The sequence below is a fragment of the Artemia franciscana genome, unplaced genomic scaffold, assembly GCF_032884065.1.
Source record: "Artemia franciscana unplaced genomic scaffold, ASM3288406v1 PGA_scaffold_32, whole genome shotgun sequence".
Taxonomy (NCBI): domain Eukaryota; kingdom Metazoa; phylum Arthropoda; class Branchiopoda; order Anostraca; family Artemiidae; genus Artemia; species Artemia franciscana.
In genome coordinates, this window is record NW_027062665.1 from 3,002,853 (window position 1) to 3,025,666 (window position 22,814).

Consider the following 22,814-nt stretch of genomic DNA (forward strand, 5'->3'; position numbering starts at 1 on the left):
TCCTCCCCCCTTAAAAAACGAACCAAGAGCCTGTGTATGTACCTGTAGTCCTTTGAGTCTGCAAGGCTATCAAAATATTCAACACCAGACTTTAGAATAACATCAAAAATTATTACCTTACCCTTTTGTATTATCGACACCGTTCTTTATAGGTAGGAATTTTTTCATACACTTCAGTTACAATTTTATCCTTATCTTTTGACATAGATTCTTGAATGACTTCCATTTCTGCTCATCAAATTCATGGAAAACGTTTTAAATACGTATTTAAATTGCGCATTAAAACCCGCGTTGTCTGTGCCCAAAGGACTGGGAACTAATTAAAAGTCAATAGCTAAGTTCATGAATGTGAAATCATCATTGATGACTGTCACAGTGTAAAAATATTTTCGCTTTACTGTGCTGACTGCATAGATGACTGGAACAGTTACATCCGCAGGACTTTGCTTCTTAGAGAATTCCAATTTCGTCAGCAATAGTTACAGCTTAGGGGTATAAGCCTAGAGAAGGAAACATGTTAAGAAAACATTTCATAATACGCACAATAGCTGTAGCAAACACCTTTTGCATGGATCCCCCCTATACTTTACCGCCAACCCCCCTTCCCCTAAAAAGCAAATATATAGTCCAAATTATATAAAACCAATGCATTCTGTCACCCATCACTTGTTTTCCGGTTCTTCTTTTAAACAGTTAATTCAATTAATAAGCACAAGGTATGAAACAAGAGGGACGCATTGGGGGAATAGAGGGGAAATATATAATTTCGACTGTATATTTACACATTAAGGGGGGGGGGTAAAATATAGGGGGTTCCATGCAAAATCTGTTTGCTACAATTGTTATGCATATTGTAAATTGTTTTCTTATCATGCTTCCTTCTCTAACATGTTTCCTTCTTAAATCGTAAGTTAAAAATACCTCATTTATATAATCTTTCAGAATTAACCCTCGCCCCCACTCCCCCAAAGAGAGCGGATCCGTACCGGTTATGTCAATCACGGACTTGTGCTTATTTTCCCCACCAACTTTCATCCCGATCCCTCCACTCTAAGCGTTTTCAAAATTTTAGGTCCCCCCCCCAATTCCCCCCAATGTCACCGGATCCAGTCAGGACTAAAAATAAGAGCTCTGAGACACGATATACTTCCAAATTTCAAATTTCATTAAGATCCAATCACTCCTTCGTAAGTTAAAAATACCTCATTTTTCCAATTTGTGCAGAATTAACCCTCCCCAACTCACCCAAAGAGAACGGATCCGTCCCGGTTATGTCAATCACGTATCTAGGACTTGTGCTTATTTTCCCCACCAACTTTCATCCCGATCCCTCCACTCTAAGCGTTTTCAAAATTTTAGGTCCCCCTCCAATTCCCCCCAATGTCACCGGATCCAGTCAGGATTAAAAATAAGAGCTCTGAGATACTATATACTTCCAAACTTCAAATTTCATTAAGATCCGATCACTCCTTCGTAAGTTACAAATACCTCATTTTTTCTATTTTTTCAGAATTAACCCTAGCCCCCCCCCAAACTCTCCAAAACAGAGAAGATCCGTTCCGGTTATGTCAATTATGTATCTTAGACTTGTGCTTATTTTTCCCACCAAGTTTCATCCCGATCCCTCCACTCTAAGTGTTTTCCAAGTTTTTGCTATCCCCCTCCCAACTCCCCGCCCCTTTCACCAGATCCGGTTGGGATTTAAAATAAGAGCTCCAAGACACGATATCCTTCTAAACGTCAAATTTCATTGAGATCCGATCACCCGTTCGTAAGTTGAAAATACCTCATTTTTTCTAATTTTTAAGAATTACTCCCCCCCCCCAACTACCCCAAAGAGAGCGAATCAATTCCGATTATGTCAATCACGTATCTGGGACTTGTGCTTATTTTTCCCATCAAGTTTCATCCCGATCCCTCCACTCTAAGTATTTTCAAAGATTTTGGGTTTCCCCCCTCCAACTCCCCCCAATGTCATCAGATCTGGTCAAGATTTAAAATAAGAGCTCCGAGACACAATATCATTTCAAACATTAAATTTCATTAAGATCCCATCACCCATTCATAAGTTAAAAATACCTCATTTTTTCCATTCTTTCCGTATTAACCGGCCCCCACTCCCCCCCCCCCCCAGATGGTCAAATTGAGAAAATGACTATTTCTAATTTAAGCTGGTCCCGTCCCTGATACGCTTGCCAAATTTCATCGTCCTAGCTTACCAGGAAGTGCCTAAAGTAGCAAAACCGGGACTTTAGGTATCCCCCCTCCAACTCCCCCCAATGTCATCAGATCCGGTCGGGATTTAAAATAAGAGCTCTGAGACACAATATCATTCCAAACATCAAATTTCATTAAGATCCAATCACCCGCTCATAAGTTAAAAATACTTCATTTTTTCTATTTTTTGTGAATTAACCGCCCCCCCCCCCAGATGGTCAAATCGGGGAAACGACTATTTCTAATTTAATCTGGTCCGGTCCCTGATACACTTGCCAAATTTCATCGTCCTAGCTTACCTGGAAGTGCCTAAAGTAGCAAAACCGGGACTTTAGGTATTCCCCCTCCAACTCCCCCCAATGTCATCAGATCCGGTCGGGATTTAAAATAAGAGCTCTGAGACACAATATCATTCCAAACATCAAAATTCATTAAGATCCAATCACCCGCTCATAAGTTAAAAATACTTCATTTTTTTCTATTTTTTGCGAATTAACCGGCCCCCCACTCCCCCCCAGATGGTCAAATCGGGGAAACGACTATTTCTAATTTAATCTAGTCCGGTCCCTGATACGCTTGCCAAATTTCATCGTCCTAGCTTACCTGAAAGTGCCTAAAATACCAAAACCGGGACCGACAGACAGACCGACAGAATTGGCGACTGCTATATGTCACTTGGTTAATACCAAGTGCCATAAAAAAAACCTGCATAAAAGTTTGATTTAATATGTCGGCCATAATATATTACAGGTAATTATTTGGTAAAAAAAAAAGTTTTCTTAATATAGCTATTTAGATAAACGAGCACTTGAACAAGTTCTTGACCTTATTCATCTATCCAAACACCTAGGACAAAACAGTATAACCAATCCATTAGCCAAGTAATCATGTCCAAAATCAAGCTAAGTTAACATTCATAAATGTTAGTTGTTGTACAACTACAAGGAAAAGCACCTGGACTACAAGGACTGGCATTACCCCCCCCCCCCCCCCCTATAAGAATTCCAATAATTTGCTCATATAGATTACCATTAAACTTTATAAAACTATTAAATAGAACAAATTCTTGTAAATCATATATCTTATCCAAGCTATAGCGTCTTGAACTAATAGTACTATTACAGAAGTTAGTCCATCTAGCCTTTTTATTATAAGTGTTAATAAAAGAAACAAATTAAACAAATGCAAATTTTTTTAATAATCCTTTTAAATTTTCAAATACTGAATTAAGTTGCAGATTTGTCTATAATGCAGTGAGATCAAATGAGTCCACGCTTCTGGCCGAAACTACACCAGGAAATCTAGTTCTTGTAATGAATTATTGACACTCCAATATGGATTAGGATTAAAAAATGTTTTAATTCACGAGCAATACACCTTAAATTTATTTGTAATTTCCCCTAAAATACACGACAATTCAGACACCTTAATTCTGGCTACCTCGCTGCAACAACAATAAAGCGTGGTTTAGGGGGATTCTTATGAAATTTTGCAGTCCAATATAAGAAAGGGACATTTTTATTATTATCATTAATTTTAATATTAAATTAAAAAAGTATGTCTTCTATTTTTCTCATTAAACTATTATTCTATTCTTGAACCATTTCATATGTATTTGTTGTGCGTAGATTCTTTTATGAAACATCATAATAGAGTCTCTGACAAATTATAGCAACATTATTATTAGCTTTATCAACAAGTACAAATACAAATTCATTATGTATATTAGCAATTGCCCGTTTTATCTTAGCATTATAAAATATTGCCCCACTATTAAGATTATTGGCATTAGTATATATCTTATTCCTTATTCTAGTTATAATCAAATTTTTTCAAATTCTGAAAACTATCTTTATTAATTTTCTTCCTTTTTTGAACCACTTACCTATAAATAAATCTAAATCATTATTTAACCCACTTAGAAAATTTGTGGGTTTTAGATAATTAGAAAGACAGAATTTAGCCCCCCTTTTTATTATTCTCTGAAGATTAAGTTTCTTTATTATTGCCAAATCAACTTTTATAATATTTTCGTAAGTTGGATTTACAAATAATAAAAATTACTCGCAATTACAAGCAGGTTTCCTATTTCTATCTTTGTAAAATTTCCGAAGTGTTAAATTATAATTAAAATTCATTTGCCCTAACGTTTTCGAAAACATTTATGTTATAATGCGATTATTCTTATAATTCGAATTACTAGGAAAGGCGTATTTCACATCCTGCTAGTTTAAAATTACTGGTAAATTTATATCCTCTAATTGTTTACTGCTAAATTTTATACATAAATATAGTCTCTTTTCCTAATTAACAGTCTTATCAGACTTTTTATAATTTGAAGCATGTTTTGTTTTTCCTAAAATACGCACCGTATCATAAATTAATTTAGTTTTTGAATCACATGTTGTTTTATTATTCAAATCCAAAATAATTTTATTAAATTATTCCTTGATAACTTATTTGAACATTTTATTATACTAGCCATACCATCAGACTCAAATAGCTGGCAAAGATCCATCAAATAAATTTTTAAATCTATATGATTTTTTCTATAGTTTTTCCTATGCCCCTTGATTGATTTTTACGTTTAGTGGGATGATTACAAGAGGGGTGATCCGTTAATCCGTTTATAAAATTAACAACAACACTTACAATTTTACAATTTACATTCCGCAGAAGTAAACATTGAAACTTTTTATTATATAAAGTGTTCTTAACGAAAGTCCGAGGGGTGAAATAATCTCGGCAAAGAAAACAACGACAGGTACATTTACCAATATCCGGTAGACAACTTTGAATATTACTATTATCCTTTTTATTCAGTAAAACATCAAGCAATAGCACCATAACGACATACAATACCATATCCATTGCATATTCGAAAATCAAGCCCATATCCGCCAACAATAAGACCTTTCTAACTACCGGAAGCGTAGATCAAGACCGTAATACTGTGTCTTAGCTACCAACATTAATACTACCCACGTACAAAATAAAATCCGCGAATAATTATCAGTATCAGGTTAAAAGCTTGAACCAGGGTTACGGTTTGTAGGTAAAAAATTACTCAACAATTCCTCCTCCTCTACCAGACCCAACCATGATTCGTAAAATATAATAAGGTAATTATTTGGTTAAAAAAAAGGTTTACCGTAATTTTACGGACCCCTGTAAAATTGTTATTTTGTTTGTTTTACCTATTCGACAGTTTTGCCAATATTTTATGTATTTTAACAATATTTTACCCTTATTTTATATATTTTATGACGCCTAGTTGTTTTAATCGTGCAAAACTACCCAAAGACAGGGAGAAACAGGTTTGGAAATGGTATTGCTATTGTGAGTTTTACTGGAGACACAGCAGGTCGAATAAAAAGTTACATAATTGTTAATTGCGTTCATTAATTTTTTTATGAAGCGTTTATGATTGAGAGATAAATTGATATATGACTAGCCCTTCTCTTACTACATATCACCTTATTTGCATTTGCTTATTCTCTGTCACTGAACAGTCTAAGTAATATGTCGACTGTAAAATTTATAGAAAGCAATATAATTTCGCCTTTGGGTGTGTAGTAATATTACCCAGTTTAAAGCCGAAAACAGACGTAGCTTTTTTCGGTACTGATTGATTTGCGATTTGTCGATTTGCAAAGAACACGGTGCCAATTTGAGCTTGAAAATTTTTTAGTGTTGGTGCTGACTTGCAAAAAACAAAACCAGATTTTATTGTGATTATGAAAAAAGGTAATCCTTAATGTTTTCGTCTCTTCAGCATGAAAATCAAATGATAAAAATAATAATAGTTAAGTAATAAATAATGAAAGAATTCAAAATTTAATCCAAATTTTTCAATGAAATATATATTTGAAAATAACGTTAATTTTTATAATAAAAAAATTATCATTTGACAAATGGTGTCTGTGTCCACGATTTTTAGCTTTGAAAACATAGTGCAAAGGATATATTTTGTACTGCTATCATTTGCCTACTGAGCTGCTCAAAGGATTGCCAGTAAATGCTACGTGCGTTCTAGACTGGCCCGAGGCAAAATTGGCGTTTTTACCAAGCTTTTTTTAAATGCTAAATATTTTGATTAGAAACTGTCCCAAAATCCAAAGAAGTTTGAGGAGTTAGGGGATTGGACCCCAACTGGCCCCTGCCTCCGAGCCCAAGCAAATCAACGCCTATTTATTATAAACAAGAAAATGATTATTAATCAAATTCATGTTCCCCAAACTCAACAGTATATTAAGTCTTAAATTCATTTACGTTAATATTATTTCTACCTATTGGTTTTTAAAATTGAGGAGGGGTATTACCTTTTTAAGCCTAAAAAAAAATCTTAAAAATTTCCAAGGAGTGATGGCTAATTGGAGAAAAAGCCAAGATAGTCTGTTGGTTTGAGCAAGAGGCAAATCTGGCATAAGCCTTTTTCAGAATTGTATAAAATTGATGTCATTTCACTTGTTGATAGCCATTTGAAGGCAATTGGAAATCCCAAGTAAAATGAGGATTTCAAAGATTAATGACTGACTATGTCCATAGGACTTTGAAGACAATTGGGCAGCTAAGATTCTTCTCATTATATGAGCTATGCCTACTGGAAAGGCGTGCTGGAATTGCAATACGGACGATCGAGATTTTTGGGTTGATTTATGACGGACAATATCAACTGGACTTGTATGGAAAATTTTTGTTGAACTCACAGGTAAACAAGTGACCTAAGCCTAAATGGTTTGCGCTCTTATAGTCTCAGGTAGACTAATACGATTTAGGATTGACATATGACCAATAAATTTTTTTCTTAGTTAATTAATTACTGTTAATTTACTCTAATCCAGAAGCTTATATTTCAGTGTATTTCCATGAATTTGGCTGAACGTTTTTGCTGAAAAACTTTGCTGAAGTTTGCTGAAAAAAAACCTGCAAATGCATCCGATTTGATGTATATATGTAATTTCAATATAGGTGTAACTTTTGCGTATTTTTTTTTAACATAACTAAAGAAAAAGCAGTTGGGTTTATTTAGTAATCTTTGTTGTTTAATTTTTCTATGTCTGTTCAATCTAAATTTTGTTTCAGAAATTGACGATCCTTTACCAGGTGAAAATGAAAAGCCCTTCCACATTCCAAACCAATTTTTGTCTCAGAAATGTGAAGATATTCCTTGTCTCATTATACCCAGCATTTCAGGACCATGTAAATTTGAATATGAAACCCAGGAATCCGAACCCACATGTCCTGACAATGAAGGTATATTTCAAACATTTGGTTTTGTTAGAATTAAACGTATCGGATAATATTTTAATGGGCAAAAATAGGACAAAAGGACTTGATCTGAAGATGGAAGTTGTTTTATTTTATTCCAATGTGCAGATATTTGCCAAACCATTTTTTAGTCTTACATGAAAGTTTTCAAATTTTCATTTGAAAGTAGCTTTATGAAAATTGTTTTTCAAAATACTTCACAATAACTTCTACAGCTGTAGACCTCCTTATATCCTAGTCCATAATTTTCATTTCAAGTTAAAAGTTTTTTTGATTATCCATAGAATTTTTGTCTTAAATACACAGCTGGAAGAATATAACGGGTTCCGCAAATCACGAAGAAAACCAAGTTTTACTCTGGTATAAGATTAAAGGGGGTATTCAGGAGGCATATACCCCCATGTTTTCCAGGCTCATCAAAATAACCTCGATGGAACGTTCGTGTATGAGGGGTTCTAATTAACTTGAAGAGAAGTTACATATAAAAAATTCAGGAAAGAGTTAAAATGTCCGTTTTAGGTTGTTTATGATTGCCAAAGACGTTAAAACGGACTTAATAAAAAATATTGTGAAATTGTAGCCTCTTGAAACTTGTCCTTATTGATTGAATATATCTTGGGTTTGAATCTCCAACATCATCTATGGCTAATAATGCCTAATAATATGCCTAAAAAATATGCCTAATAATGGTTTTTCAAGAATTCTGTTACTGTTACTACTTTTTCAAATCAATTGTGAGACTGTGTGATTTATGGCGCTCTAAATACACACTTTTTTTTAACAAACATATTTTCTTAAATTCTAAATGTATTTCTATAATTTTTAACGTTTTACTGAGAACACGACTCTGGCCATGATTGGTCAATTGTAAAAGTTGCATAGGAAACCTTTTATTATATGTAGATTAGAGCTGCATAACCCAACAGCAACTGAACTTCTTCAAACCCTTCCGACTCTAGAAGTACTGCGAGTATTTTTGGACAAATTCTTAAATTTCTCAAAAAACTATTTACAATTTTATTACATAAAGAGTCTAAGTGGTATATTACCCTTGGTATCTCTGAGGAGTTGTGGATAAAGAAAAAAGTCCTGTCTTTCCTGATAGCTATAGCGATTTTCTTAAATGTGGTTTGCTGTAACATTCTCTTTTTAAACTCAAACAGTAAACTACCATCATATAAGCATTCGACCTTTCTTGGCAGCGTTCCCCATAGCCTTTATGTCTTGGCGAAGTTGCTCACCCTGCTATTCACTAATGTCCTTCAATTTTTGGAAAATAGTTCTAATTGCTATTTAAATGGTGAACTTTGCTGTTTTTGAGAATTAATATGATTATCTTTGCAGAGTGGTCTGAAAGTTTTATTATATGCATCCGAATTGAAACTCTACTTATCTATTGATCAGGTAACAAAATCAGTTCCTTTACTATTCTTGCAGGACAAACAAGCAAATTCTCATCGACAAACATCGGTACTGTCTCTTTTTGTGGACCATGGAACAACTCAAATGAAATGGAACAACTCACTGTAGTTAGGCTTGATGTTTGACATTGTCTTACAAATGTCGACCATTTTAGAGGATAGGACCACCTAAAAAGGACAGGGGAGTGGGTGTTTTCCCTCCAATCTCTCTTCAACATACCCTGAAAGTTACAACCTAATATACAAAACCGTTACTTAGACGTAGCTGATGTTTCCTTATCACAAACAGCAAACACATAGTATGTTCTCGAGATTGTGCTCAGCATTTCGTTTAAATTTCATCTTAATGCTCTAAGTTTGTTGAATACCTAGGATCAAACATGCCCTCTTTTCTTACTAAAAACTTATATGTTGACAAAAGCAACTGCCATAAATTACAGTCCTTGCCTGGAAGCTATGGGAAACGGTGTCAGCTTATGAATTATAATTATTCGACCTTTGGAAAAGTCTGAACAAAGTTTGCCTTAAATTTTGAACGGAAGTATTATTAGGTGTTGGGGCAAGGGAGGAGGAAGAGCTGGTTGCCCTCTTAACGCTTTTTTATCTTAAAAGGGGCTCTTTAACTTCCGATTTCCAGTTCAATGCGTCTCTTCCAAAGTCTGAATGACGCCTCTTCCATATAAAAACTGTGTATTAGCAATAGTCAAATAGTATATTTTATAGCCCTTACCACGAGGTATGAATGGGGGTTGTCAACCTCGGACGCAAATATTTATTCTACCTTTAGTTAACTTTGAACGAAGTATTTATCTATAAATTTGGATCGGAATAATTTTTGGAAAACAGGTCTGGGGCGGGGTTGATTGCCCCCCACTTGCTGTTGCCCCTTAAACAGGAACTACTTGTACTTCTAATTTCTAATCGAAAGAGCCCCTTGGTCTCACTTTTTTTGGCGGCAATCGTCCATAGCCTTTATGTCTGGGTGATATCCTTCACCTTCCTCATCGCTAGTGGCAACTGAAGTTTTTGAGAAACAGTTAAAATGGCGACGTAAATGTACAACTTCACCGCTATCGTTATAAAAAAAGGTTTCTGAAACGTATGAGCATATTGTTTACCAGGTTGACGTATTGTTGTAAATATACGGCAAAATAAAAACCCGGCCAGTAAGACTAGTGAAAATTAGAAAAAAAAAATGTTGCCTGTCTTTTTTTCAGAAGTTAATGAAAATAGTTTAAAGATTAGTCTATCATAGGCAGCGCAATAGTGCTGCCTAAATAAAGAATGATGTTGCCTAACAACCAATCCTTAATCCAATTCTCACTTGTGTCGAAATTCTGTTCTCCCAACTATTATAATCAAAAAAAGGTAAACTAATTTTACAGAACTTTATGGCCACTTAAGTAAGAGAATGATAGTTCTATGCAAGAAAATTGGCTATTTAAGTATGAGAATGATATTAACGTTTGAGAAACGGGCGGTAGCCATACTTTTGTTTGTAGTGAAGACACCGTTCATTAGAAGTACATAACCCCTACTCCCTGAAGACGGCCGCGGTCTAACAACCAATTCTTAATCCAATTCTCCTTGTCTTTGAATTCTGTCCTCCCAATTATTGTAATAAAAAAAGATAAACTAATTCTGCAGAACTTTGTAGCCACTTAAATAAGAGAATGATACTTTTACCCTTTTGAAACGGGCGGTAGCCGTACTTTTGTTTGTAGTGAAGACATCTTTCATTAGAAGTACATAACTCCAATTCTTTCGGAAAGAATTGGAAAAAAAAAACTTTCGGAAAGTTTAGTTTTTTTAATTAATTTTCGTTCGTTTTTTATAGCAAAAATTTTCAAGCTTTTAAAAAACTCCTTATTTCAAAATAAGATTTTTTCAACATTAAACGTTCATTAAAATATCGAAAGTAACATAAGTAGTATCAAAGTAGCAATAACAAAGTAAAGAAAGAATCAAAGCAACAATTCATATAAAGTGAATATACCACTTGATGCCTTTTGTAATGCTGTTTACAAATATAATAATCGCTTCTACCGTAAGTTCAGATTTAAGCACTTTTTGACCTCTTAAAAATGACCTATATATGGGGTCATTACAAATCTGTAATAGTTTAGAAACAAATTTGGGCTATATATTTGCACATCAGGGGGTGGGGGTAAAGTGTAGCATATATTAAATATGTAAACTAACCATTGCTTGAATTTTTTATGTGTGTGCTGTTGCACTGGTGATTTCTCTTTTCATTAAAATTTGATGTGCACAAACACATTAAAAAAAAAAGCAATGGTTAGTTTATGTATATAATATATGCTATGCTTTACCACCACCCCCCTGATGTGCAAATATATAGCCCAAATTTGTTTCTAAACTATTACAGATTTGTAATGACTCCATTTATAGGTCATTTTTAAGAGGTCAAGAGATGAAAAAGTGCTTAAATCTGAATTTGCTGTAGAAGAAATTATTATATTTGTAAAGAGCATATAAGAAGGCATCAAGCGGTATATTCACTTTATATGAAAGCCAGTAATACTGTTTGCACCAGTTTTACCCTTGTTTCTTGTTAATATTACTAAGGGGTCATAGTTAAGCACTAGAGAAGTTATTGTTAAATAACATGTGCTTATGTATATATAGCTTTTTGCTACTTATTCTTCTTTGGTTATATAATGCTTGATGTGGTATAAGCCAAGAGAAGGACCTGTTGACCTATAGAAGAAAACCTGTTAAAAAAAGATGATTCTTTGTAATTTACATAATAATTATAGCTTTCTACATGCAGCCCTGCTCTACTTTAGCCCCAACCCTCCTAATATGGAAATCTATAGCTGAAATTACATATTTTCTATTGATTCTGCCAATCTATCCCTCAACCCTTATACCTGTTAATTGAGGCAACTGTGGCAAAACAAGTAACAGGTGGCAGAAAACATTGGAAATATATAATTTGGGCTATATGTTTGCAAATTAGGCATGTTAGAGGTGAATTTCTTGTTGTTCATATTTTGATTTACAAATAAAGTGAATATACCACTTGATGCCTTTTAGTATGTTCTTTACAAATATAATAATTGCTTATTTTGCTAGTTCAAGTTTAAGCACTTTTTGACCTTACTCAACCTAACAAATTTTGGCAGTGAAAAACATACATTATTTTGTCAAAAATGACCAAAAACACGTACCTTAATTGAAAATTTGGCATCAAAGAAGAAGAAATACAGCATAATATTGTAAAATTTATTAATCCAACTTAATTGTGGAAAATCAGTGCTCATAGATTATACAACATGTAAAAAATGGATTAATAATGAAACAGTAAGGTTGAGACCAATGTTTTAAGCTTTCTTATACCCAAAAACTATTTGAGTATACTTTGGTCATTTTCAAGAGCTCAAAAACTTGTACTCGAAGCACTTATTATGTTTGTAAAAAATAAAAAAGGGCATCAAGGAGTATGTTCACTTTATTTGTAAATCAAACATATGAACAACAAAAAATTTACCAATTATTAGTAAAGCTGCACAATTTTCCCCTGGGTATGTAGGCTTAGTGGAAGGTCACTTATACCTGATCATGTCCCTACTGTTTTTACTTGGTTGAAAAAAAATCCAAAGAAAGTTCCTATTGAAAAGGAAAAAGATCAAAAGTGAGATTGAATTTGTCATAGCTTGGAGGTTTGTCCCTTCAGTCTGTTTAAAGAAAACAGATTCATAATTGAAGCTTTGTTCATTTCAATCTTAGGGATAATCTACATTTGTTACACTTAATTAAATGGTTGTGAAGGGATACTTTTATTTATTTGTCTTGTTTGTTTTCTACATAATTTTTTAATCTTTAAATTGATGTACATTTCTTACAAATTAATTAGTTATATCATAGTTCCACTTGCAAGTTTTGACCTACTTTGTAACCCTGGTCTCAAAATTGCATATAAATCTATTGAAGCTAGGAAACATAGAACTCCTCTCGGTTTAAAAGAAAATGGATGGACATAGGTAGGTTTTAATACACTAAAGTCCTAGGGCCATGGAAATTAAAAAAAAAACAATAAAGATTAACTGAAAATTCTGGACATGACATAAATATAACATTCACAAAGAAAAACCATTCACAAAATTTTACTTTTGTGCTCAGTTGCCAACCTGAGCAATTGCCCTAAATTTATAAACCTTGCAAAACATTCACCAGCCAATTCTTATGACCTACACTGTTGTCTGTACATCAAAAATTCATTGAAAAGGAAGGATCACCTTACTGACATTTCTTCCTTTGTACTTATATTTAATGGGTTTAAAAGAAAGCTCCTATGGCTAAGTCAGAAGCCTAGTAAAGGACCAGGTAATCCTTTAGACAGGAAGTGCAATAGGAAGCTAGGGGCAAGTCATCCTATGCTTTTGCATGTCCTTCCTGCTTACTGACCCCAGATTTCTCTAGGTAACCTGTTAAGTTTGGGCCAATTCTGGCTGAACTTACAGTTACATCACTGACCTTCGTCCCAAACCAAATAAACTGCTAATGCCAGAAATTAAGCATGTGCCCTTTGGATAAAGGATTCTCAACCTAGAGTGCCAGCCACTTAGGAAGGAACACAAATGTCACCAGAGAACAAAAATTATTTGGAAAAAAGAAAATATTGAAAAAAAAAAAAAAAAACTCAAGTCATAGTTGCTCATTGCTGTCCCACAAACAATATGTATTTCATTAAGACAAATAAATTTTTAAACAGGTATCAACAAAACTCCATCAGGGATTGTATTTAATTAAGGTACAATCAGCAATATTAATGCTTAGTTTTGTGATATTCTGGTTTTGAAATAATAAAAAAAGAGAAATTATATGTTCTACTTGTTTTCCACAAGCCCATTTGAGAAAAATCATTTGTAACAACAATATACCCATGGTTGGCTCAGAATCTCTCTAAAATTCTTTAAACAGAAGGAATTTAAAAAAAATTATACTCATTAGCAAGAAAAATATTAACATAACTCTCTAAACTTGGCAGTTTTTAAGACAATTTTTAGCAAAGGAAATGCAAAACTTTAATGGTGTCCTATGTCATTTAAAAAAAAAAAAAAACATTAAAATGTGTCAAATGAATTTTGATATAAGATGCCTCAAATACTTTCAGTTGAATCTGTGAAATGAAGGGCCAGGTATTCCTTTACATTTTATGCAATATATAAAAAGAAAAACAGTTCAAATTTTTTCACAAAAGAAGAAGCTTGATGTAAAAAAATAAATGTATTTTTAACAGAAAGCAACTGACATCAATGAAATCAAATAAAACAAAAATTCATGGAGAATAAATAATATAAGCCATATATTTAACCTATAATGAGGTGGCATAAAAGATTATTTCTAGAATTAGAAGAAAACTGTGTTATGGCTTAAAGTTCTGCTCAATCAACAGGAGTTGTCTAAGGCCAGAATAATTAAGAACTAAGGCCAGAGAAAAAGAAACTGATAACCAAAACATTTCAGGACCCTTTAGAGGGAAAAGAAGTAGAAGTAGGTACTTCAAAATACATTTCTGGGATATACTTTAGCCTGTAGACACATCCCTGAAAGTTTCATTTTCCTAGCCTAACCTCTTTCAAAGATAGCCAAAAGTAGTTAAAGTAAAATTTTACCCCTACTGTATCTTAAAAATCCAGCTTAAATAGCAATATCAACAAATATAGACTATATAAAAGGCTTGGCCTAATCAAAAAGGTATTGGCCTAATCATTCTAAATTTTTTCCAACTAATAATTATAGGATGGTTTAGAAACTAGGCCTGTTTGATATAATAACATTTGACTAACTCACCAATGTGATAGCTGCCTCCCTAAGAATCAACCTTTTTAATAACAAAAAAAACTTTTCTTCTGACTCCTTATGAAGCTTAGCCTATGCAAGACAGGCCTAGAACACCAAAAACCCTTTAGATACTAAGGAATATGCATAATATTACTTACAGGTCACTGAAAAGCTAAGATTATTTCTATTATTTACAGTTTCCTTGTCTTTTCTCTAGACTTAACGATTTCACATGTTTATCCATTTAAAAAAATACATAGCATTGACGTCACAATCCTCAAATAATCTTTTTATTTGGGGGTTATAAAGTGCCAGCCCACGCCTGAGCGTTTGTGGGGATAATCCGACTAACATCTGACGTCATATGTGTCTCAAAAAACGCTTGGATTAATCAGATTAGTAATCGGACAAGTAAACAAACGCACCCCATGATAGGGGAAACATCCGGCCACCGTTGCAACGTTTTCTGTCTATGAATATGTTCCCTGAGTATCGTAAATGTCACACTTAAGCCCTGTCTTAATTGATGTATCGGCTTGTCTTTAATTGGTAGATAGTGGCAATAAGGCGTGGCTTCTTGACTTAAATAGTAAGAATTGTCAATTCATTCACATCAGCAAAATGAATCCTTGTCACTTTTATTTTCTTTGAAGCCATCCAATCCTCTTTGTAAATAACGAGCGAGATTTTTAATTCACAGTGAACTAAATTTCAGCACCCATGCTAAGAAATCTGTGGCTAGTTAAGTATAACCTTTCCAATCCATCCCCAAAAGCAATAAGCCTTCCGTATGATGGACTTGTCGGTTTTAAGCTTGAAGATATAATGTCTATTTCCTCCCCATTTAAAAAAAACATACAACAGTTTTGAAAGACGTGCCACCAAACTTAAATCCAGGAGATGGAAGTTTTTCTACCATTGAAGACTAGCTTAGCTAGTTCTCCAAACACTTGTATAAAGAAGAAATTTATATGATTCCGTGCAGCCAATAATAACCTATGAGCTCAGCTAAGCGAGAAACGGACAATCAAGATAATCTGATAATTTCCCCGATGCTGAATTTTTTAAAACGGGTTTTAACATGGGAATTAATAAAGATGTCATTATCCGTTATGGTTTGGCCTTTTTTGATGGCACTGAAATTTTCAAAGTGAAGCATAGTCTTTGGAGTAAGATTTTTGCAAATGACTGGGTCTTTGAGTGGTTTGGAACTTATGCAAAACTGAATAATCTGAAAACATTTTTGACCATTTCAGCAAATTTCATGATAATAATGCCAAAGTCCCCAATTTCGTAGTATACCACCCAGCCAATACACCCTGACACGCTTCATCAGGGTGCATCGATGTACCCAGCCAATGGGGGATTTTTCCATTGACACGGAAGTCTCCAGTGGCGAAATTTCTAGGTGAAATTTTATACGGAGAAACTTGCCAGAATTCATATATATATATATATATCGTCTTACTTTTTCGGCAGTGAATTTATTTATTATATGGAAACTTTCAGTGGATCTGGAGATTTTGGGAGGATTGTTAAAGTGGAGGGTTGATTTTCCATGTAGGAAATATCACCAGAAAAACTATGTGGAAACTTTTCGTGGGAGGAAATTTCCAAGGCGGGAGAGATGGATTTCCTAGTATTTCTGGGAAAATGATAAGAAATTAAGTAATAAAACAAGTCTTGTCTATTGAAATTCAGGAGCAACACTAATACTTAAAATAAACATAAATTATTAGGTATATAAGATTTTTGGAGGGGGGCGGGTTCCAACTTTTCACTATCCGACTTCACGATAAAATTGTCAAACGTTTGCAGTTTCCAGTGATTAGAAAACATTTTCTTGGAGATGAGTATTTATAATAACTTATGAGATTAGTATAAAGAGAAAAGAAAACTGCTGATGACGTGACCACTTTCCAAAAATTGCTCGGATTTTTATATTACCACGACAAAACACACACTAAGACGATTCCTGCACGGTGATTTCATTTTACAGTTCCTCATTTTGTAAATGCAAAGACAGCCACTTGAGTAAAAGGAACAACGCATTAAAGTGAACTGATATTCGAGTCACAAAGACATTAATCCCAGTCGCACAAACTGCTTTATACTTTTAGTGACCCCAGAAAAAAAAATTTAATTTCACATTTCCGCGAACTTCATTTTCTGAGGAACTTCATTTTCAGCGGAGAGAAATAATAGAACTAAAAAACTTCACTGAAGAAAACTGCTCCAATGCTGGTAGAGCTCACCCTGAAGATCTTCCTCTATCACTTTGAAATTCAGAGTCAGAAAGATTTTTATCACAGACGGGTTATGTCAAGACAAAAATGGGAAAACGTTGAAAATCGAAAGTATTCAACCTGTCCTGGTAATGAAGTTCTTACCAAGACAAGTCTACATCGTTCCACGAACCCCTTTGTAGCCTCTTTATATCTTGGTCAAGAATACAAGTCTGGAAATTGAGATATTAAACATCGGATTATTTGAGCTGAAGTGTTACCCTTTTTTATGTTTATGAAGAAAATTTTTGATGAGGCGCCATGCTACGTTTGTAAGAGTAGCAAGCCCGTCGAAACAACAAACGAAAAAAATCAAAATCTTTTTTACTCTGCATTTAGTCATTCTGTTTGCGTTTTTTTTTTCATTTGTTTACAGGGTGTTTTCACTCCCTTGGTGAGTTTTAGGGGAACAGTTATTTTTATCCGATTCTGTTGCATTCAAACCCTTTTTTAAGGTTAAGACATGATTCAAATTTATTTCAATCAGAGCAAATGTGAGCACACAACTGATCAGCTTGTTTGAAAAATGTGGGGAAAAGAACAAAAAGCGTAGCACAATTCGATCCAGAAAAAACACACATTTGGGCTCTAAAAAGTCATAATACAATCCTCATCTGGGAACGCTAGCGCTAATTTTCAAAATTAGGTGAAACACAGATAGGCAGCTCAAGTACTTGCACTTCCCACAAACCAAACAGAAGAGAGGATGAAAAAGAAGGATTGCTAATTTTCAAAATTAGGGGTGTGTTCCAGCTGACGGTTTTTCAGTAACTGCGCGGTAACTGCCCATTTCTAACTGCGGTAGAGCCAGTGGGAACGGCACAGTAAGCTGACTAGCAGTAGCGTCATTTTCGAATTAAATGCACGTGTTTAAATTTAAGGGACAGTTTAATGCTGATTAGTATAATTTTTTTATTCCTTCTGTTTCAGAGCATTTAGAGAGGTTCTAAGCCAACCATGGGCATTTGGCTGTCACAAATGATTTTGCTCAAATGAACTGGTGAAAAATAAATAGATCATATACTTTTTCTCTTTTTTTATTATTTGAAGACTAGAATATCACATAACTAAGCATTCAAATAGCTTGATTGTATCTTAAGCATATACAATCCCTGATGGAGTTTTGTTGATACCTGTCTTAAATTGATTTGTCTAAATAAAATGGGCCTATAGCATTTACAGGATAGTAGTGAGACAACTATAGCAAGTTTTTTTTTCAATTTTCTACTTTTTTAAAAATAATTATTGTTCTCTGGTCAAATTTGTGTTCCTTGCTAAGTGGTAGGCACTCTGGGCTGGAATGCTTTGTCCAAGGGGTACAAGTTTAATTCCTGGCATTGTCAGTTTATTTTGTTTTGGATAGGGGTTGGTGATATGACTAACCTCAGCTAAAATTGGCCTAACTTTAAATGAGTACAGATGAAAATCTAGGGACAGTAAGAAGGAAGGGCATGCAAGAGCATAGGCTGGCTGGTCCCTAGCTTCCTATTGCACTACCTGGTTAAAGGACCACCAGGTCCTTTACTGGCCTACTGACTTAGCCATAGAAACTTTCTTTCAAACTCATTAAATATAAGTAAAAATGAAGAATACCAGTATGATGGTCCTTCTATTTCCCTGAAATGTGGATGTATGGACAAGAGTGTGGGTCATGAGAGATAGCTTGTGAATGTAATTGGGGTGAATGTTCTGCAAGATTAAAAAAATTTATGACTGTTGCTCAGGTTGGCAACTGAGCACAGAAGTATAATTTTGTTATTTGTTTTTCTTTGTGACTATCATGCTTATTTAATGTCCAGTATTTTAAAGTTAATCTTCTTTAATTTGTCTTTAATTGCCATGGCCCTAGGGCTTAAATACAATAAAACCTACTTATATCCATTGATTTTCTTTAAATAGATAGTAGCTCTATGTTTCCTAGCTTCAGTAAATTTAAATGTAATTGTGAGACCAGGGATTACAAAGTAGGTGAAAACTTGCAAATGAACCTCTGGTATCAATAAAAATTTGTAAGAAATGGATATCAATTTAAAGATTTAAAAAATATGTTAGAAAACAAAGAAGACAAATGAATAAACAAAAGTACCCCTTTACAACCATTTAATGAATTGTCACAAATATAGGTCACCCTTAAGATTGAAATGAACAAAGCTTCAATTATGAATCCATTTTCCTTTAAACAGACTGAAGGGGCAAACCTCCAAGCTTTGACAAATTCAATCTCACTTTTGGGCATTCTCACCTTTCCTTTTCAAAGGAAAATTTCTTTGGATGTTTCCCATCCAACTAAAAACAACACGGACAGCATCAGGTACAAGTGACCTTCTACTTAGCCTACATACCAAAGGGAAAAGCATGCATCTCTATGCTATAATTTACCTCCAACCTGCCTAATGTGCAAATATATAGCCAAAATTATGTAGTTCCAATGTACTCTGTCACCTGTTACCTTTTCCCCCATTCTTGCTTTGTTTACAGTTGCTTCAATTAACAGGGAGTTAGAGGTTGAGGGATAGATTTGCAGAATCAATGGGAAACATGTAACTTCAGCTATAAATATTTTTGAAGGTCATCAAAGATCAAGGCCCTCTAGAGCAAGAATGAGTAGAGATGTGTACTTTGAAATACCTTCCCAGGACATACTTTAGCCTGTAGACCCATCCCTGAAAGTTTCATTTTCCTAACCTAACCCATTTCAGTGATAGCAAGAAGTCAATCAACTAGAATTTTACTGGATAAAATTACCATCCTTTGGAATAGACTCTGAATAGTCTACCCTAGCCTACTTCTTCAATAGGATTAAAGACAGTCTCAGAATAATGATTTGGCAGCCCATAAATCCTCAACTAATCTGTAATACTTCACCTAGGCCTGTTTACAGAGCGTAAAAGGAGTTAATGCTTAAAATGCTACCATGTGGCAATTTAATGGAGACTCAATGTTACCTGGAAGAAGTCAATTCTTAGAATGATTCCAAATGGCAATTTAAGGTAATAATCATGCCTGAATATGCCAGAAAACATGGAAATCTTTAAATTAAATAATAAGTTTTTCATTGATTTAACCTACTTGCTAATAGATAGCTTACTACTCAGGGTGTCCTTTAATGTTGATCCCAAAATATGGTGATTTACTAACCTGGCACAGATGCCTCTTTCTTTTGCAAAATCATTGTCCCGCCTTCTTCCAAGCAAATAACTTCCATTACTTCATTCTTGTCCATATTTATTTTTTGTTGAATGAGATTTTTGTTGAAGAAGGTGAATTATGTACTTACTGCGCTAACCATTCTTTAGAGCATGGTAAGAAAATCACTTACTGCGGTTACTGCCGGCAGTAACTATTCGCGTTCCCAGTGGGTTGGGCAGTAACCAATTTCCCGCTAGGAACGGAAATAGTAACCATTCGGTTACTACAGTAAGTCCCTGGAACACACCCTAGGTTTATTAGAAGGATTGCTAGAGCCATCTTGAAGTCAAAGGGGTGAAAGGACTGTATGCAGTCTGTATATCCTCATACAAATCCTGAAACTGGTTAATAAGATTTAAGCAAAAAGTAACTTTCAAAAGAAGGTAAATGGCAATTTTTCGATTTCCTTGCATCTTATCAAATCTGCAGAATTATTGGCTTGTTTTTAATTGCTGAGATTACCCTAATTGAACAAGAAAACTTTTCTATATTCATAGTAGCCTAGGCCTAGCCTACATTCAAGTGTTTCAGATTAACCTGAGTTAATCTTTTTAACCTATTATATAGTTAATCCCTTTCTCCCATGCCTCTTTGTCTATTTTTCTGGGTAATTGTTTTAATTTGTCACAAGCTGTCTGGAGTGGAAACTATGCTGTAGAGCAGCATAGTTTCCATACTAGGCCTATAGCACATACAAAAGATAATTCTGGAAATGCACCCATTTCTGGTTGACCCTCCTCCTCTGTGGGGCAAACTAAAATTGTGTAGAGTTGGCAGGGTTTTGAAACAGAAATAGTTTGAGTAGTACAAATTAGGCTATATTTTAAATACTAGGCTAATTCTAGTTATCACTGATAATTTCTGTATAATAGAAAATAAAAAATTCACACATCCATTAATGGTAATATCCAAGATTGTTCCCTTTCACTTTCAAGTTTAAACTAGCCAGTTGTATCTAAACAAAATAAACATCTAATTTTGTTTACAGATAACATTACCTATAGAGCAAGGTGTATAAGTCCATGAGCCCTGTGGGCAGCAGTGTGAGGTCTGTATTCTGATCAACTAACAATTCAACCAATCTAAAAAAGAGGTAACACCCTCTAGAAAAACCACATCTTAATAAAAATCACACCATCAAATTCAGAGCATCAGAGAACTGTATTGTAGAAGTTTCAAGTTCCTATCTGTAAAAATGTGGAACTAAGATTCCAGTAAAAATATTACAAATGTGTTTTTTTTTCTCCCCAGGGGTGATCATATCAACCCATTAGTCCTATAATATTGTGAGAGGGCCTTTTCAAACAGATATTAAAAGTTCTAGTGCTCTTTTTAAGTGACCAAATAAATTGAAGGGCAACTAGACCCCCTCCCATGCTCATTTTTCCTAAAGTCACCTGATCAAAATTTTGAGACACCTATTTTGTTCAGCATAGTAGAAAATTCTAATAACTATGCCTCGAGGATGACTTAATCCTCCACAGTCCTTGGAGGAAGGGCTGAAAGTTATGAACATAGCCCATTGCTCACATAAAGTATTGGTTCTTTTGAAGTATACACACATTTTCAGAGGTTTTTTTCTGGTGGGGGGTTGGGGGAAGGGAGGTAACATGGGTGGATCTTTCCATAGAGGAATTTTCCATGGAGTGGGCAACAAATATTCCAGCATTAAAAAAAAAATCAGAAATTAAATGAAAAAATAAGTTATTTTAACTGAAAGTAAGGAGCAACTTTAAAGCTTAAAACAAACATAAATTTTTATGTACTAAGGCTATTGCTTCCTCCTCAACACCTCACTCTATGCTTAAGTTTTTAGTAATTTTGAAAAGAACCTCTTAGTGTTCCAATTAACATTATGTTTCATTAGCTATTCTGAAAGAATTGTGACAAAATTAAATATTTAGCATAAAGAGGAAGGTGTTGAGGAGGAGGCAACTCCCTTCATATATGTAATAATTTCTGTTTGTTATAAGTTTGAATGTTTCTCCTTCCTTTCAGTTGAAAAAATTTTCAGTTGAAAAATTAATAAAAAAAAATTATTAGCAGAGGCTAAGGGATAAAATAATATGTAACACTTGGTAATGATACTTGCAAGTATTTAGATAATTTTTAAGTTTAAAGCAACATCAACAAAATGAAAAAAAACAGAAAAATGTATTATAAATATGTAACATATGCTGCATATTTGCAAATCAAAGAGGGTTGGGGTAAAGTAAACTTCTTTTAGGATTGATTTACGTAAATCTTGGAAAACACTTATAAATGTTGTAGATACATGATTGACATAACCAGACTGAATCCACTCTCTTTGGGGGAGTTAGGGGGTGGGATTTAGTGCTTTGGTGAGTTGGGTGCTTCTAGGACAATGAAAATTGGTAGGCGTGTCAGGGAGCTGCATAAATTGATTCAGAGTCATCTTCCCCGATCCTACCGTCTGAGGGGATGAAGGGAGAGGAAAAATTAGAAAAATTGAGGTATTTTTAACTTATGACCAGTTGATTGGATCTTAATGAATTTGGTATTTCAAAGGACCTCGTGAATCAGAGCTCTTATTTTAAGTCCTGACCGGCATTAAGCCTCTGATTTTCCTTTTAAAGCAATCTACTGATTTAGTGAACAG

General features: G+C 34.2%; 1 protein-coding gene across 5 annotated transcripts in view; it reads left to right on the top strand.

The window, feature by feature from the left end:
- LOC136041651 (zinc finger protein 664-like) overlaps positions 1-22,814 on the top strand; it is an 87,817-nt gene that overhangs the window by 28,388 nt on the left and 36,615 nt on the right. For 2 of the 5 annotated variants that reach the window (XM_065726356.1, XM_065726360.1), the window contains exon 1: positions 20,444-20,577. The exons of 2 other annotated variants lie outside the window; for them this stretch is intronic. The gene's annotated coding sequence lies outside the window, so the exon portion shown is untranslated. Of the gene's footprint in view, positions 1-20,443; positions 20,578-22,814 lie in introns of those variants that run through there. One more of the 5 variants, XM_065726357.1, reaches the window with a different exon arrangement.